At 44.9% G+C, this 18,568-nt stretch overlaps 1 protein-coding gene across 1 annotated transcript in view; it reads left to right on the top strand.

Annotated features, from left to right (window-relative positions):
• The window catches only part of LOC140692113 (putative N-acetylated-alpha-linked acidic dipeptidase), a 54,327-nt gene that overhangs the window by 23,963 nt on the left and 11,796 nt on the right, over positions 1-18,568 (top strand). Inside the window, exons 13-14 of the mRNA XM_072956912.1 lie at positions 6,687-6,839; positions 7,597-7,704. The gene's annotated coding sequence lies outside the window, so the exon portion shown is untranslated. The remainder of the gene's footprint in view (positions 1-6,686; positions 6,840-7,596; positions 7,705-18,568) is intronic.

Below are 18,568 nucleotides of genomic sequence, written 5' to 3'. Positions count from 1 at the left end.
ACCTGGACCTCCTTGATGTGTGAGCACTGCAGATCATGGGTGCACACGTGGGCAGGTGCACCATGACTGAGAGGACAGCACTCCAATTTAAGCCCCCTACATGCTCAGATGATTACATCCTGGAATTGAGGGGTTCCCAGGGGTCAGGTGACCAATTCTGGCCTTAGGGGCAAATTCTTATCACCCAGGGGGCTGATTTTTAAATTAAATTACACATTTACAATTCAATAGTCAAGCCCCTTTCTAGGCAGCCTTGTAGCCTCTCAGCTTTTACCCCTCGCTGTGACCATGTTCTTAGCTTCAAATTGAGTGTCATTATGGACATGAACATGTCCCTGTCATGTGTCACCTTCACAGTAAGCGGCCACCCCAAACTCCCCTCCCTTCCCCTTGTCGATATCTCCACACAGGGAGTAGGGCCCTTTTGATGCAGTTGTGCAAATGTATGAGCTAAGGGTTTAGAATGTCCAGGCTAGGAGGGGTTTGCCCCACATGGCAGGGCAGGTGGGCTGGCAGGGGGTGGTGGTTCACTTGCAAAACCTCAGCTGGTTTCAGGCAGTGACAACAGACTGGCAGCCAAGGGCTCAGCTGGTGCAGAGTAAGCGGATTAAATGTGTTCACCCAGACGCCTTGGGGGTGGCAGCCCTGGAGTACGACTACAAGTGAGGAAGGTGGACGGTCCCCAGTGCCTGGACCTCCACCTTCTAAAAATCAGGACTGAGATGTGGCTTTGAAATCAGAACACTGGAGTTCAAAGCTTCCCCCACCACTTTGTCAATAATTCAAAGCAAATGAGCCTCAGTTTTCTCATGTGTAAAATGAGAATTTTGAAGCCTCTCCCTCTGAGGGTGTGGAGGGAAGTAAATGCGGTGACAGCAGAGCACAGGAGCTGTCTGGGCTGAGCCTGCATACAGGCAGGCCGTTGTTGCTGCCATGACCACTGTCTTCCAGGGCAGGGTCTGCACTCTCTCCCTGTGAAGGTCCAGACAGTAAACATTCTAGGCTTTGAGGGACCTACAGTCCCTGTCACAACTACCGCCCTCTGCTGTTGGAGGGCAAAGACAGCTCCTGCTGTAGGTAGTCCAGGCTCGCACCCCCGCTTCCTGACATAAGTATTCCTGAGATACAATTTTCACATAACTTTGTTGGCTTTAGGTGTGCAGCATAATGACTTGTTACATGTGCATATTGTGAAATGATCAGTGCATTAAGTTTACTTGACGTCTGTCATCACCCATAGTCACACACTATTTTCCTTGTGATGAGAAATTTTAAGAGGTACACTCTTAACTATCAAATGCACAATGCAGTGCTGTTAACTACAGTCACCTTGCAGTACATTATGTCCCCAGGACTTGTTTATCTTCTAACTGGAAGTTTGTACATTTTGATTATCTTCCCGAATTTCAATCATCCCCTGACTCACCTCTGGCAACCACCAACCTGATATCTGTTTCTATGTGTTTCGGTTTATTTTGTAGATTCCACATATAAATGAGATCATAGGTATTTGTCTTTCTGTCTTATTTATTTCACTTAGCATAATACCCTGAAGGTCCACCCAAGTTGTCACAAATGGCAGGATTTCACTTTTTTAATGTCTGAATAAGATTCCATTTTATATACATATATATGCATCACGTTTTCTGTACCCATTCATCTGCTTATGGACACTTAGGTTGTTTACATATCTTGGTTATTGTAAACAATGATACAGTGAACATGAGGGTGCAGTTGTCTCATTGACATAGTGATTTCATTTCCTTTGGATATATTCCCTGCAGTGGACTTGCTGGATCATATGGAAGTTCTAATTTTAAATTTTGGGGGAGCCTTCATACTCTTTTCCCGAGTGATGGCACCAATTTACATTCCCACCAACATTGCACAAGTTTCCCTTTTCTTCACACCACCACCATCACTTGTTGTCTCTTATATTTTCATGACACCCACCCTGACAGGTGAGAAGGGGGTATCTCATTGTGGTTTTGATTTGCATTTCCCTGATGGTGAGTGATGTTGAGCACCTTTTCATGTACCTGTTAGACATCTGTGTGCCTTCTTTGGAAAAATGTCTATTCAGTTCCTCTGCCCACTTTTTAAATCAGATTGCTTTTTTTTTGCTGTTGAATTGTAAGAGTTTTTTATATGTTTTGGGTGTTAACCCCTTATCAGATATATAGTCTGAAAGTACTTTCTCCCCTTCTGTCTGTTATCCTACCCTCTGCTTTCTGGATGACAGGGGTCCAGGCACTTGGGAATCTCTGCTTCTCACGTGTTTCCAATGGTGGGTGGGTGAGGGCTGTGTTCTGATAAAAGTGTGCACAACCGTGGGTCACTACCCCTTATTTTAGAAGGTGGGCTCTGAAGAGTGCAGTGTGGGCAGGGATGTTTCCCTGAAGTCATCATTTGGATGGTCATGTGCTCTGGAACTCACATCAACTAGCCCAGATGTGATGGGGCAATTTGCAAAGGGAGGACCTTGCAGCTAAGACACAGACCAGGTGCTCTTGTGTCTTCTTGGAAGGACCTGGAAACAAAGTTGTGTGGAACAGGGACTCCTCCAGGTCACAAGGCTCAGTTCAGACTTCTGGGATGCAGAGACCTGCTCTGAGCCACTGTCACTGAGGAGGGAAGGGCCTCAGGCAGGAGGGAGGAGTTGCTGGATTTCACTTGCCCTGTTTGTCAAGTTTCAGCTCTGGTGATGTGTGGAACATGGGCTTAGCTTTGGGAATGTAAGAGGAGAGGTTCCTGGGGAAGGGCTGGCTTTTTCCTTTGATTGAGGTCCTACTGTGTGCCAATCACAGCAGTCCTCTGAGTCAGGGCTGGAAAGCCAGGCACAGAGAGGTCAGGGAGTTTCCAGGTCACACAACATTAGGGGCATCATTAGGGTCTGATGCAGACCTGACGCCCAGCCCACATTCTCTCTCCTTTCCCAGGACCATCATGATCCCACATGTCAGAATCACCCAGAGAGGCCCAGGTATGGGCACTGGGACCTTTCCTGCCTAACATGCAAGGAGCCTTAAGAGGGGCGACAAGGCACTTCCTGAGTCCATGATGCCCAGAGGCTGCTCTTAGCAAGAGGCTCAGCATACACTCTTGGATGAATCCTAGCTCTGTCCTGAGTCACTCTGTCCTCCCTGCCTCAGTTCTTCTGCCCACATGGGGCTGGAAACAGCAGCCACTTCACAAGGGTCTTAGGAACCTCCAGGATCCTGGAAGCAGCACCCTCACACAGGGAGCACGGTCTCCTTAACTTTTCCTCACCTCTTTGCTGGATGAGGAGTCCCAGCGGGGCCCTGGCTTGTCCCAATTCTCACCCCAGATCAGGGTCCAGCAGGGGGTGGTGTCCAGGCTGGACTCTGTCCTCTGCCCCTTTTGGGGACCCTCATTCATCGCACCTTGGCTGCCTAGATACTGTCTTCCAGGGGCCACTCTGTGCCTCCCACACCTACCTAGCATCCACCCACCCTGGGTTACTCCAGCGCCCTCTGGCCCTTGGCCACACACCTACTCCGTGTTGAGTGGAAATGAGGTGACCGACATGCTGGGCCTCCTGGACAGTCTGGAGGAGCCCGATATCCCCAACCTGCCCACCACCCCAAGAGCCCAAGATGGGGAGAGGGTGTGCCTCCATTCATACTCTGATTTGCCCAGATTCTCAGCACCTACTTTTCTGGGTGGATATGGGGGCAGAGGTATGATGTAAAAGCAGGAGACCTGGACAGCAGACTATGAGAAGGGGGCTAGCCCAGGCTGGTCTCATAACCCCCTTAACTTTGGCTTTATCATCTTTAAAGTGGGACAGACTCTTGTGAGGTGAGCAGGATCCTGACCCATAGCCAGACACTGTCCTACACGCCTTAGAGAAGCTCACTGACTCCTCACGAAAATCTGTGGGGCAGGGACAGGCATTATCACCCATTTCTGCAGAAGTAACTGAGGCACAGAGAGAACAGGTGAGGTGACCACCCCAGATTACAGAGCCCAGGTCATCTGGTTCCAGTGTCCAGGCTCATGGTCAGTGCCCATTCTGGGTTTTCCTCCTCCCTTCATCCTCCACTGGGACCCATGGCCGCAGCCTCATCTCAGTGTGATTGTTCATGGGGAGCAGGATGGGTGCACTGAGGGCCGGTTTCTCTGAGGACTGCTTTCCCAGAAGGCTCAAGAGGTTGACTGTATTCACTACTGGACACCCAGGCCTGGGCCCAGGCCAGCCACACTGCAAAGCCTGAATCAATGATTGTTGAGTGAATACCTGAACCTCTGCATGTACCTGCATGTTGCCCCCACTTCCTCATCTCCACAGCTGGCTACCCGGCCAAAACCCCGTGTAATCAGGCCTGGGCCAGGGACAGTCAAGGGGACCAGAGCTGCTCAGCTGGGGACAGGAAGCCTCAGGGGCCCTGTGGCTGTCCCAAGCATCTCCTGGGGCAATTCTCAGGGAAGCCCAGCCAGCTTCCAGAACAGCAATCAGGTCCCAATCCCAGGGGTATATGGAAGGTCTTGAGGGGTGTTTCCTGAGACTGACTTTGTGTATGAAGGGGGCTTGGGGGTCAGGCAGCTTTCAACGTCCATTCCAGGCCCACACCCCTGCTGGCAGCATGGAGCTAGTCATAAAGGACACAGGCCGTGGGGCCAAGGCTATAACAGGGCTCTGCTCCCTCTCTATGGCTCAGTGTCCTCATCTGTAACAGAGAACTAGTAACAGGGCTATGGGAGGGCTCACTGAGACCCTACTCTGTGGCTTTGGTTGGACACTGCCCTCCCTCTGCTCAGTGCCCTTCTCTGTAATAGAGAACTAGTAACATTTTTCTTAGCCCCTTTTGGCCCCATTTTTCTAAGTCTCTTTCTACATTGGGCCCAGGGCTTTCACAGAGATCACAGACTTGGGATGTAATCAGAGTGTGGTCACAGCCCTAGTGGTCCCAATTGAGGCCAGAGGAGCTTCAGGGAGGGTGGGAATCCAGAATTGCTTCATGGAGGAGGTGAGATCTGAGCTGTGTCCCCAAGGATGAGCTGTCATCTAGCTGAGGCCTGGCACTGAGCAGGACCCATGTACATGGTTAATGAGGGTGTGAATGAATGAATGGGCACCCCTCTAACAGAGAGTGAGGGGGGAGTCCCCTAGGCCAAAACAGGAAACACAGGGCACCATGGGGGAGCAGAGGGCGTGGCTGCAGTGTGATGCCTGCCTCACACTTTATGGGTGTCTTGCCACCACTTTAGCGTGTGTTCTGGTGGATTGGGAGCCCTTTCCTCTCCTCTGCTTCAGTATCCTGCTCTTCATTCCCAGCAACACCCACCTGTGTCACCTCAGTGTCCCCAAGTGGACCTGGACCTGTCTTGTGGGAGATTTTGAAGAGGGATTTGATGTGCAGCCCAAGACTGAAGTGGGAGGGAGAGGATAATAGGGACCTCCAGAGGGGATCATGGGCTGGGAGTCATCAGAGGGGTGGGGAAGGCAGAGCCTCAGACCTGTAGGATCCTGCTAGTGGTGGCTCCTTCACGAGGGGCTTCACAGGGTGGAAGCAATCATGGGGAAAAGGCAGAGCTCAGTTTGGGGCTTGCTGACATGGAACAGCTCATCACAGAGACGTCCAGAGGAGCTGGATGTAGGGAACGAACATGCCACTGATGTCAGGGTCAAAGCCTGAGACCCAGATGAGGTGGGGCGATGGTGCAGGGGAAGGGGCTTGAGGATATCAAGATGTTCATTCATTGGGGTCCTCAGGGTGGGGACCTTCATGTTCATTTCACAGCCACCTGGTGCCTGACAGAGTTAGGCTTAGGGAGGTCACTGAGTAGACACGTGCCGATAACCTAGATTCTCCTCTTTCCACATAAAGTCCCTGGTGTGAAGCCAGCAGGCACTCTTCAGAGTCATACACCCTCACCCCTGGGCTCTCTGTGTGCCTAGAACCCAGTGGCCCCTTACCTCCCACTCCCCACTGCAGGACCCTTTGCACACCTGCATTTCCACAAGCTATAAAACATCTTCTCTTGCTGTGTGTTTACCCTATGAAACCTCATTGCCCCAGGAAGAGAGGCCTCACATCCTTCCCTTATTAAAGTGGTAAAGCCTTTTGTTCAGAGAAGCCCCTGACAGATCTCACAACCAACCAGGTACCTGTGCATGAATTGATCATGCAGCCCCCTCCTCCTTGTGTGCACAGCACCCCCCCAATAACAGACCCCACACACTCAACCTTGGCGCTCGTGTAGGCACCTCTTGCCTGTGTGGCCTGATGTTGTCTATAGCAGTGTTCCTATTGAACTTTCCTAAACCCTTCTCAGACGCTGGTATTTCTTTACCAACCCAAGTAATTAGCCTGCCATTGTGCCCACAACACCTGAAACAGAGTTGGCTAAATTATGCAGATTGATGATGCAGGTTAATTTGCTATAAAGGTGAAATCAAGGTTTACAAATAAAAGCAACATACATACTCAAGGCAGGACTAAGAACTCACACGGATAACTAAGACCCTCCACATACATCCCACTTTGCCCTTAGGGCCTTTGGGATGGCTGCTTTTCCAGCCAGGATCTCTCTCCGCCTGCTTCTTAAACACCTCCAGGAATCTGCTCAAATGTCCTCCCTGACCTTATTTTTCTCCATGGAACATATCACCTCTGGACATTATGTATATTTTACTTAATTTTCTCTGTGTCCCCCACCAGGCTGTCTGCTGCATGAGGATGGAGACCTGACTGCTTCACTACCTGCTGTGCCCGGTATCTGGAACCCACCCAACACACAGTAGGACCTCAGAGATTGTGTGACGGGTGTGTGATCACTGTAGGCCACAGACAAAAGTCTTCCCAGCAGTCATGGTAAGAGTCATTCATTCTCTACTTACTGAGCCCTACTGTGTGCTGGATACTGACCTGGGTGGGAGGCATGCAGTGGATTAGACACAGTGAGCACACACAGCATGTTAGGAGGGACATGTGCTCTGGAGAGCACACAGGGCTGGGGAAAGTCAGGAGTGCAGGAGTGGAGGAGAAGAGGGCCAGGTGGAGACAGTGGTGCCAGAGGAGACAGAGAGGTGGGGCCCAGGTCGTGCAGGGCTTTATGGCTCCTGTGAGGGCTTTTCCTCAGGGCAGTGGAACCATGGCTGGGTACGGAGCAGGGGCCCGCGTCCTGAGTGCTATGCAGGAAATGGAGCAGGTGTCTGCTGGGGAGATGTGCGTGGAGGAGGCTGTCCCTGTAGACTGTGCAGGCAGAGAAGGCTCCTCTGAGGAGGTGACATCTGAGCTGAGCCCTTGTATGGACCGTGTTTCCACCTTCTGTAGACTGGATGCTTTCATCTGCCCTGCAGCCCTATGCAGGACACACCCTGTTCTCAGTCACCTGGACTTGGCCTCCTGCCTCCCTTGTGGGACCTCCCACCCCAGAAGGAGTCCTTCTAGATCTAACTCACTACCTCCTCCACTGGACTTGGACTCACACTGAGCCACTGTCCACCTGCCCAACTCACCCAGAGTCAAGTCCAGACACTTGGGGGAGCCCCTCCACTCCAGAGCCCATGAACTTACTCAAATGGCCAGTCCTCAGCCTGCTCACATGCCTCACACTCCCCTCCTGCAGAAACCCTGTGACAGATCATGTCCACAGCACCCTGCTCCTCCGATCCTGACCCCAGGCTTTCCCATGGGGTGTGACCCCGCATAGGTTGCAGTCCCCTCCTCCAGTCTGGTGAGTAGAAACTACCTTTTCTTTTTTCTTTTGTTAATATATTTATTTTTTAATTTTTATTTTATTGAGTTATAGTCAGTTTGCATTGTTGTGTCAATTTCCAGCATAGAACATAATTTTGTCAATTGTGTTTACTCTTTCAAGAAACCATCTCTTGGCTTGATTTTTTCAAATGTTTCTTATATCTCTATTTTATTTATTTCCTCCCTGATCTTTATTATTTCCTTCTTTCTGCTTACTTTTGTTATTTTTGCCCTTCTTTTTCTAATTCTTTTAGGTGGTAAGTTTGATTGTTTATTGCAGTTGTTCCTCGTTTTTGAGGTAGACCTGATTCTCTCGCTATAAACTTCCCTCTAAGCACTGCCTTTTCTGGATCCCATAGGTTCTGTGTGGTTGTGTTTTCATCATCATTTGTCTCAACGTATTTTTTATTTCTTCTTTGATTTCATCATCCACCCATTTTTTTTTTAAAGTAGTATGTTGTTTAACCTCCATACTGTCATTTATTTCTCCTTTATTTTTCTGTAGTTAATTTCTAGTTTCATGGTATTGTGGTCAGAAAAAGTTGCTTCAAATATTTTCTATCTTCTTCAAATTGTTAATGCTTCTTTTGTGCCAAAGTATATGATCTATCCTAGAAAATGTGGTATGTGCACTTGAGAAGAATGTATGTTCTATTTTAGGGAAATATAATGTTCTGAAAATATTACCCAAGAGAAATTGTTCTATTGTATCATTTAATTTCTATGTTGTCTTATTAATTTTATGTATGGAAGAGCTGTCCAGTGATGTTAATGGATTGTTAAAGTCTTCTACCGTGATTGTATTCCGATCAAATTTTCCCTTTTTATCTGTTAGTATTTTCTTTTTATCTGTTATATATTTAGGTGCTCCTATGTTGTGTTCATATATGTTAATGAGTGTAATATCTTCATCTATGACTCCTTTAATCATTATAAAATGTCCTTCTTAATCTTTCTTAATAATCTTTGTTTTAAAGTCTATTTTATTTGAAATCACTGTTGATATTACTGCTTTCTTGTGATTTCCATTTGTGTGGAATATCTTTTTCAATCCTCTCACTTTCAATCTATGTGTGTCCTTCTCCCTAACGTGGGTCACTTGTATACAGCATATTGTAGATACATGCTTTATTATCCACTATGCACTCTATGTCCTTTGATTAAAGCATTTAGTCCATTGACATTTATAGTAATTATTAATAGAAATGTGTTTATCACAATTTGAACTTTGTTTTGCAGTTCATTTTGTATTTCCTCTTTGTTCCTTACTTTTTCTTTCTGTGATTTGATAATTTTCCTTTTTATTATCTTGGTGTCTTTTTAGTTTTGTGACTCTATTGTAACTTTTTGGCTTGTGGTTACCCTACTTTGTACATATATTAACCCATTACTATATCTGTTTGTTTTAAACAGATAATAATATAAGCTCAAACCCATCCTACCAAGAACAAAAAAGAGAGAGAGACAGAGAGAAAGAGAGAGAGAGAGAAACCTGCATATTTTCTTGCTCGCCTCTCCCACCCTTAATGATTTAGATGCCCTCTTTTATGATTTCATGTTTATTCTGTTGTAATTCATTGTAGCAATCACCTTTCCAATTATGGTTTTCTCCTTTCTGTAGCATCCTGCTTCTTTTCTATTTAGAGTAGGTCTTTCAATATTTCCTTTAGCATAGGTTTAGTGTTGCTAACTTCTTTTAGTTTTTGCTTCTCTGTGAAGTTCTTTATCTCTCCTTGTATTCTAAAGGATACCCTTGCTGGATAAAGTATCCTAGGCTGCATCATTTTTTCATTCAGGACTTTGAATATACCTTGCTTCTCCCTTCTGGCCTGTACTGTTTTTGTAGAGAAATCAGCTGAAAATCTTATGGGGGTTCCCTTGTATCTCTTTCTTTGTTTTTCTCTTGCTGCCTTTAGAATCATTTCCCATTCTCAACCCTGGTCATCCTGATTGTAATATGTCTTGGTGTGAGTCTGTTTGGGTCCTCCTTGTTTGGGACACTCTGTGTTTCCTGTACTTGGATATCTGATTCCTTCTTTAGGTTTGGGAAGTTTTCAGTCATGATTTCTTCAAATATCTCTTCAATCTCCTTTGTTCTTTCTTCTCCTTCTGGGACCCCCATTATGAGTAGGTTGGCATGCTTTATGTTATTCCATAGGTCTCTTATATTGCTTTCATTGGTTTTTATTTGTTGTCTCTCAGCTGTTTTGTTGTCCTGTCTTCTAAGTCACATATTCATTCCTCTCAATTATCCAGCCTACATTTTACAGCCTTTACCTCAACTCTCCTCTCAGCAAATGAGTTTTCCAATTTTCCCTGGCTCTTCTTTAGAGTTTCAATTTCATTATTTGACATATTCTCTGTCTCTATACACAATCTCTTTTAGTTTCTTCAGTACTTTGATCACTCCTTTTTTGAAATCATCTAGTAGACTATCAATGTCTATTTCATTGATTGTTCTTTCAGGGGGTTTATCTTGTTCTTTTAATTGAGACAGGTTGCTCTGCTTTTTTACCTTGCTTTTATCTCTCTGGCACTATGGCTTATGGAGTATCAATTGTCTACTGTGGTCTTTTAAGAGTTTATTTATTTATATAAAGTGGATGCAGAAATAAAACTAAGCACAAAGAAATTAGTTTTAAAAGCAGTATAATCAATAACAGAAGAACATATTGAAACAAGATAACAATTGAGTTGGGATGAATTTTTAAAATATTAAAGGAAGAAAAAATATTTGAGAACAGAGTATAATCACAACAGAAGAACAAAACAAGGATAAAAATGAAATTGGACAAATTGAAAGATAATAATAGAATTATTTTAAAAGAAAATTTTAAAAGGGATTAAAAATAGAAATATAAAAATTATTTAAGAAGTAACATTTAAAAAGTAAAAGAAAATGGAACAGAAAAGGAAAAGAGTATGTTCCCGTGGAGATTGTGTGCCCTTAGTAATTTTATCAAGAAGTTCTTCTTAAATATGTGTGGTTACCAAGTCTTACTTCTGTGCCTTTTGTCTGTTATCCCTTTGGTTAATGATGTGGCCATTAACCTGTTAACCAGAGCCTACCCTGGCTATTGAATGGGGACTCCTCTTTGTTTTGTGGTTGTCAAAGCTCCTGCCCTTGCCTTGCTTCATGAACTCAGCTTGTTGTTTCCAGAGACCCTCTGGTCACACCCTTGGTCTGTGCTGCTCCCAGTGCCTGTAGGTAGACATGTCACTTCTCCTCCCAGTGCTGCATCTTGGTGCTGCACTCCTGCATGGTAGATGGGCAGGTTGTGCCCCTTCCCAATGCCATGTCCAGGTGCAGCAGTCCTCCACAGTAGTTGGGTTGTTTGCTCCCCTATTCAGTGCTACTCCCCACACCACATCTGTTCCACACTCTGTGGGTGGGCTTGAGGCAAATGGCCACACCAGCCCTAGTCCCTGCTCTTTGCTAGAACTTTGCTCCTTGTTCATTTGTCTTAGAGGTGTGAGTTCGTAGAGGCACCAGGACAGAAACTTCCTATATGTCTGGGGATGTAAACAAGTCTCAGTCCCACCTATGAGGTTGCAGAACTGCCAGGTACATATTCAGGTTTCAACCCCATGTCTGCCTGGGTGGGTATGATGGCTGTGGCTGAGACTCATCCCTCTTATTCTGAAAAATCACCAGCTATGTTGCCGTGAGTCAGCAGAAACAAAGGATGAAACACCCCTTCCCCCAGGCAAGCCAGCAATATTGCTTTGCTTTTTTTTTTTCTTATTTTATGGGAGGCCCAGGCTGTTCTGATCTGTATACAATCCAAGCAGTTGTCCACAGCACACTGCAGTCCCCTAGGGTTACCTATGTACAGTCAACCAGAGTCTGCCTGGATCCAGCAGCCTGTCCCTTCCCATCTCTGATTCACTTCTAGGTTTGGGGGTTGTTGACACACTTTGTGCCCATTTAACTTAATTCTGTCAGTCAAGGGTGGTTCTGTACACATCTGAGCCTCAGAGGTTCCCTGTCCATCCTGCTGACCTCTCCGTTGGAAAGAGGGAGACCCAATCAACCAGCACTATCCCTCTTTTGCTGCTCCCTCTTCAAAGGACCAACCCCAAGCCATTTTGCACTTTCTTCCTTCTTTTTTCCTTTTCTCCTACCAGATTGGTGGCACATTTTGTCTTTTGAAGATGGCAATGTTTTATCAAAGTTCAGCAGATGTCCTGAGTGGATGGGTGTGTCTGTGAATGTCAGTCTTGGTGAATTTATTGGAGAGGATAAGATACAAGCATCCTTCTACTCCACTATCTTGGCCTTTCTCCAAGAATATACACTCTTAATACTTTTGTCATAAGGTTATTTTTAACTATGGGTGGTTGCCAAGTCTTCCTTCCACGCCTTTTGCCTGTTATCCCCTTTGTTGGTGGTGTGGCTGGTGTTCTGGTGGCCTGAATCTGCCCTGGCTATTGAGCAGGAGCTCCTTTTTTTCCTGTGGTTGTCACACTCCTGCCCATATCCTGCTGTGAAAACCCCACTTGCTGGTTCCAGAGGCCGTCTAGTCGTGCCCCTGGTCTGTGTCCCAGCATCAGTAAATGGGTGGTCTGCACCCCCCACCAGATGCCTGGTCCCAGGACCACACTTCTGCAAGGTAGTTGGCAGGTAGCTCCCCTGCCGCATTAGGTCCATGCTTTGTAGGGGGACTCAGAGGAAACAGCTGCACTAGCCTTCACCCCTGCTCTGTTCCAGAACACTGCTTCTTGTGCATTTGTCTTAGAAGAGCCAACTCAGAGAAGCATCGGTGTGTAATGGTCCCTTCTTGGGACTGTAAACAAATCTCAGTCCCACCTATGAGGTTGTGGAGCCCCTAGGTAGGGATTTGGGTTTTGACCCCTCCTCTACCTGGGAACCATGCACCAGAAAATATAGTGGCTATGGCTGAGCCTTGACTCTCTTCTCCCAAGAAGTCTCCAATAATGGCACTGTGGGTCTGCGGACACAAAGGCTATGGCTACCCTTCCCCACAGGGCACACCAGCAGTGTTTTCTGCCTTTTTTTTTTATTTTATGGGGGACCCAGGCTGTTCTGTATACTCTCCCAGCCATAGCACACAGAACACTGCAGTCCCCCAAGGTTTCCTCTGTAGAGTCAGCCCGAGTCCTCTGCTCAACTCAGGCAGCCTGTCCCATCCCACACCTGCTGGTTCGCGTCTAGGGCTGGGGATCGTTGGGACCCTTTGTGCCCCATTAACTTAGTTCTGTCAGTCAAAGTCTATTCTATACAGATCTGAGCCTCTGAGGTTCCATCTCCATCCTGCTGAACTGGCCATTGGAGTTGGAGAGACCCAGTGTATTAATGCTATTCCTCTTTTGCAGCTCCCTCCCCATTGGAATGGTCCAGAACTATTTTCCTTTTTCTTCTTTTCTCCTGTTCTCCCACCAGATTTGTGGAAAATTTTATCTTTTGAAGAAGCCAATATTCTGTCAAAGTTCAGCAGGTGTTCTGGGTGGTGGGTGTGTCTGTTGATGTCACTCTTGGTGAATTTGTGTGAGAGGGTGAGCTCTGAGCATCTTTTTTACTCCACCATCTTTCCTCCTCCTTCACTCTTTTTCTTTTGATTGGAACATTTAGTCCATTGACATTTATACTAGCTATTTTATAGATGTGGGTTTATTGCCATTTTGAAATTTGTTTTCCAGTTGATTTTGGTAATTATTTGTTTCTTTCTTTTAATTATTTTTATTTTTGTGGTTTGATAAATTCCTTTTCTATTAGCTTGGTTTCTTTTTGGGTTTTATGACTCTATTATATACTTCTGATTTGTGGTTATCTTGTCATTCAAGTATGGTAACCCCTTACTTCATCTGTTTGGTTTTAGTTGATAGTCATGTGGGCTCAAGTGCATCCTAAAAAGAAAGAAGACAAAGAGAAAAAAGAAAAAAAAAAGAGAAAAAATATATATTCTCTTGCTCTCCTCTTCCACCTTTCATGATTTTGCTATTCTCTCTTTCTTGTTTGCCTTCTTGTTTTCTTTATTGACTTACTGACTTATTTATATCCTCATGTTTTCCCTTGCAACTCACTGTATTTATCGCATTTCCAATTATGGTTTCTTAATTTCTATAGCTTCCTATTTATTTTTTATTTAGATTAGAACTTTCAAATTGTTTTTTAGCATAGATTTAGTACTGCTGAATTCTTTTAGTTTTTGCTTGTCTGTGAAAATCTTTCTCTCTTTCTGTTCTAAAGGGTAGTCTTTCTATATAGAATATCCTAGTTTGCAGCCTTTTTCTTATTCAGGACTTTGAATACATCTTGCCACTCCCTTCTGGCTAGAAGATTTTAGGTAGTGAAATCTGCTGAATGCTTATGGGACTCCCTTGTAACAAACACGTTGTTTTTCTCTCACTGCCTTTAGAATATTTTATTTTACTTTAACCATTTTAACCATAATATGTCTTGGTGTAGGTCTGTTTGGTTTCTCCTTGTTTGGGACCCTGTGTGCCTCCTGTACTTGGATAATTCTTTCCTTCTTAAGGTTTGGAAAGTTTTCAGTCATGATTTCTTTAACTAACTTTTCAATCCCCCTTTCTCTTTCTTCTCCTTCTGGGACTCACCATTATGCATAGGCTGGCACACTTTATATTATCTTGCTTTAATTGGTTTTTATTGACTTTTCTGTCTGCTGTTCTTTTTGGGTTATTTCTTTTATCTTGTCTCCTAAGCCATTTATTCATTCCTCTGCATTATCTAGTCTTCTTTTGATTGCCTGTAGTTGAATTTTCTATTTTTAACTAACTCTTCTTTATAGTTTAAATTTTCTTTTTAAAGTTTTCTGTCTCTATTGATAGTCTCTTTTATTTCTTTCAGTGAGTTGATCATTTCCTTTTTGAAGTCTAGTAGACTATCAAAGTCTATTTTACTGATTGTTCTTTCAGAGGATTTCTCTTGTTCTTTTAATTAAAAGTGGTTCCTCGGCTTCTTTATTTTACTTATATTTCTCTGGCTCTATGTATTTCTTTTAGACCCGTTTCTGAGCTGTGATATGTAGTAGGCAGGGTTGGAGCAATTCAGTTGTGAAGAAGAATAGGCAGAAGATGTTCACTGGGGTGTTCTATCTGTGGTGTTGCCTGTCACTTGTTATGCAGACTTACAAAGTACTATTTGTTGATGTTGGCTTTATCCCTGCCTTAGCTATGGGAATGTCAGCCACCTACTCTGGTGCCCCTCAGGTTCTGAGCCCCAGGAAACATCAGTGCAGATCCAGCAGTGTCAGTCCCTTGGACCTGCCTTAGCAAGTGTGCAGTCACACACATGAATTTGTGGTCCACTACAGGTTCAGCTCAAACCCTAATCCCGCACCCACATATGGAACCATACACCACCCTGTTGTAAATACCCTCACTGGCCACCCTTCTTGAGTCAGAACTCCACTCACTGCCTGTAAGTCTCAGAGGTGTGGATCCACAAAGTGACCAGATACAGCAAATCCACCCTCTCTGCCTGGGGCTGTAAACAAATCTCATTCCTGCCTGTGAAGTTGCAATGGCACAGGGTATGGAGTCAACATTCAGCTCTGCCTTTGTGCAGCAGTGTTGGCTATCACCAAGCCCCATTTCTCTTCTCATGAGAACACACCAACAATGGAGCCAAGTGGAGAAAGTGACTTTGGCACAGCTGTGTTTCATTCCTCCCCCATTATACCAACATTGGTGCTTTTTTATGAGAGTTTCAGTCTGTTCTGTTCCACACACACACACACAGCCAGAGCTCACACTGCCCTCTAGTTTCCTGAGGCTGCCTCTCTGCAGTGTGACCCAGCCCTCTGCCTGGGCTCTTCACTGACTCCAGTAGCCAGTTCTGGCTCATCCCTGCTAGCTCATGTCTAGGGCTGGTCATCACAGGGACCCTCTGTGTCAGTTTTCCCCAGTTCTGCCTGCCATGCAGTTGCCACTGTCTCCTCCAAACCTTGGAAGCTCTGCTTCTTTCCTAGCTGATCTCCCAGCTAGAGAGGTTGTGTCCCAGTGTGAGTGTGCCTTTCTTCCTATGCTACTCTTTCCCTGCAGGATCAGTTCTGCACTGAATTTTTCTTTTCTCTTTTTATTCCTTACCATATTTTGTGAGAATCTTCCTGTATTTCAAAATAAGAGACACTCTACCACAGTTCAGGAGGTTTCTGTGCAATTCAAAGTTTTTGTAGATGTAATTCTTTGCGTATTTGTGGGAGAGGTCAAGCTGTGAGTCTTTCTACTCTGCCATTTTGGCTCCTTCAAATTTTAAAATAGGGCTAGGTCTTTCTTAATTACTCTTAACAAGCTGTTGTAGTTTTCAGCGTACATGTCTTGTAATTTTTCCTTGCCTCTATTGGATGCTGATTCAGAACATACACAACCTTCTGGAGAAACCTGTCCCACCCTGCCATTTACTGCCAAATAGCTGGCCTGTGTCTGAGTCACCAAAAGGTTTTGTTCTTTATCTGATTCTTAATTCTTTAGAATTTATCATTTTACTCTCATAAATGCTGATTGTACTTGTAACAAATATTTTAAAATAAAAATAATAAACTTTATTCTATAGATGAAATATGAATGAATCTCAAGTGACATATGCTTTTAATACCTTAGAATTAGTAAAGCAATATAGATACATTATAAACGCTTGAAATGTTGCCTAAAGGAAAAGTGCAGAGATTTGCAAATCCCACTCCCAGAAGTGACCGTCATTAGTGGTTTGGTGAACATCTCTCAGTCTCTATCTCTCTCATTCTCTCTGCCTCTGTCTCTCACACACCACAAGATTCATTTACATCTATGATGATTTGACACATATGTGGTCATAGAGATGGCATCTTGGATGTAGATGATGGATTAACAGGCATCCAAACTGAGGGCTTCCTTGACATCAGGTAAAGACCTAGCACTCATTTTTCCAGCTGCACAACAATCATTCCTCCATCTGAACCAGAACTGATGAATCCCACCCCCTCTCCATGAACATTAGTGTTGCTTCCATTTCCCTAGTGGTTTAAACAGGACTGTGATGAACATCCTTGAAAAGACATCTTTGAAAAATTGTGCAAGAATTTTAGTATGATCAACGGTAAGCATTAGCACTGCTCGGAAAGTGGTGCACTTGTGGAACTGTGATGCATCCTGCATACTGTTCTCCCAGAGAGGAGAGTCTGCTCACTCTTCCCTCCAGGGGATCTACTGTGGCCTCTGTCTCCTCATGTTGTCACTAGAGCTGGTTGTCACCAGGCTAAAGGCCTGCCAGTGTGATGTTGACCAATGCTGTCTCCGAAGTGTGAACATCTTCTTGCATTCTCACTTGAGAGGTCGAGCATCTCTAATATACACTGGCCACCTGCATTGCCTCTTGTTGGAATTGCATGTGTTTGTTCTGTTTCTGTTTAGAACACAGTGTTTCAAGATATTTTTGGACCACAGGGATGTGAAACCTTTCTCTGACTTTAGGTTATGAAAAATGATATTTCCATGTTGTGGTTTGTCTTTCATGGATTTTGATTATTATTATTTTTTTATTTTGTTAGGTTATGTTTTGCCACAGGAAGAGCTAAGCATCTCCCTCCTGGCTCTGGTTTCACACATAGAATAGCAGTGCCTATCTCGAGATTATGCACATAGTTACTAAAAATATTCATTTTGTATATCTCATATTTAATCCACCTGGATTTCCCTTTGAAATAACCAAAATGCTACTTCAAGTAGAAAAAAAAAACACCAATCCCTTGTTAAAATATGAGAGCAGACACAAACAGCCACCTTTTGTATGATTTCATTGATAGGGAACATCCAGTGTAGGGAAAGACACACCGAGAGAAAGAGGATTAGGGCTTGTCAGGGGTTGGGGGAGGGAGAAAAGAGAATGTGTGCTTTGGATACGGGTTTTTATTTTGAGGAAAGAAACAGTCTGAAACTAGACAGTGATGATGGTTACACAGCATTGTGAATGCACTTAATGCTCCTGAATTGCACAATTTAAAATGGAAAAACATCTAAATTTTATTATGGTAAACTTAAAACATAAAAATAAATGGTACTCTAAATGACATGAAAGAAAACAAGGAAATGACAGAAAAAAGAAACAAAAATGATGCCAGGAGAAGGGAAGTAAAGTTCGGGTCTGAGAGTGGGTTGATTCTTAGAATTAGATGACAGTGTTGGTGGTTGCAGAGACATCTCAGCCCGTAGGGGTGGTGATGCCTGAATTGGCTCTGGGTCTCATAGAAGTATGTGTGTAGGTGCAGGGGGAGCTACAAAATCAGGCTCAGGGTCTCCCTGCAGGACTGGTAATGTAACCTGGTTCTAGGTCTCCTGTAGGGCTAGTCTTACAGTCTGCAAAGCTGGTGGGATGTGACACGGTCCTGTGTGTTTTGCAGGTGCAGGCTCGGGTTCCCCAGCAGGGTTGTTAGAATGGGACCCAGTCCTGGGTCTCCTGCAGGAGCCAGCTCAGGATCTCATGCAAGACCAGGCTCAGGGTATCCTTGTAAGGCTTGTGGAATGAGACCCCATCATTTTTCTCCTGCAGCAGCAGATTCAGGGTGTCCCTGCAAGGTTTTGCAATTTCACCCTTCTCTATAACTCCTGCAGGAGCAGGCTTGGACTGTCCCTGCTGGGTTGTTGGAATATGACCCATCTCTGATTCTCTTTCAGAAGCAGGCTCAGGGTCCCCCTACAGGGCTAGTCGATTTTGTTCCAGTCTTAGGTCCTTTGCAGGTACAGGACTGGGGTCTCCCTTCAGGGCTGGTGAAATGTGACTCAGCTGTTGGTCTCTTGCAGAAACAGGCAGAATTTCTCCCTGCAAGCCTTGTGGAATGAGACCCAGTGCTGGGTCTCCTACAGGAGCATGCTCGGGGTCT

The sequence above is a fragment of the Vicugna pacos genome, unplaced genomic scaffold (genome assembly GCF_048564905.1).
Source record: "Vicugna pacos unplaced genomic scaffold, VicPac4 SAC-SAT, whole genome shotgun sequence".
Lineage (NCBI taxonomy): Eukaryota > Metazoa > Chordata > Mammalia > Artiodactyla > Camelidae > Vicugna > Vicugna pacos.
The sequence above is the reverse complement of the archived record's forward strand: the minus strand, read 5'-3'. Positions and strand labels throughout refer to the sequence as shown.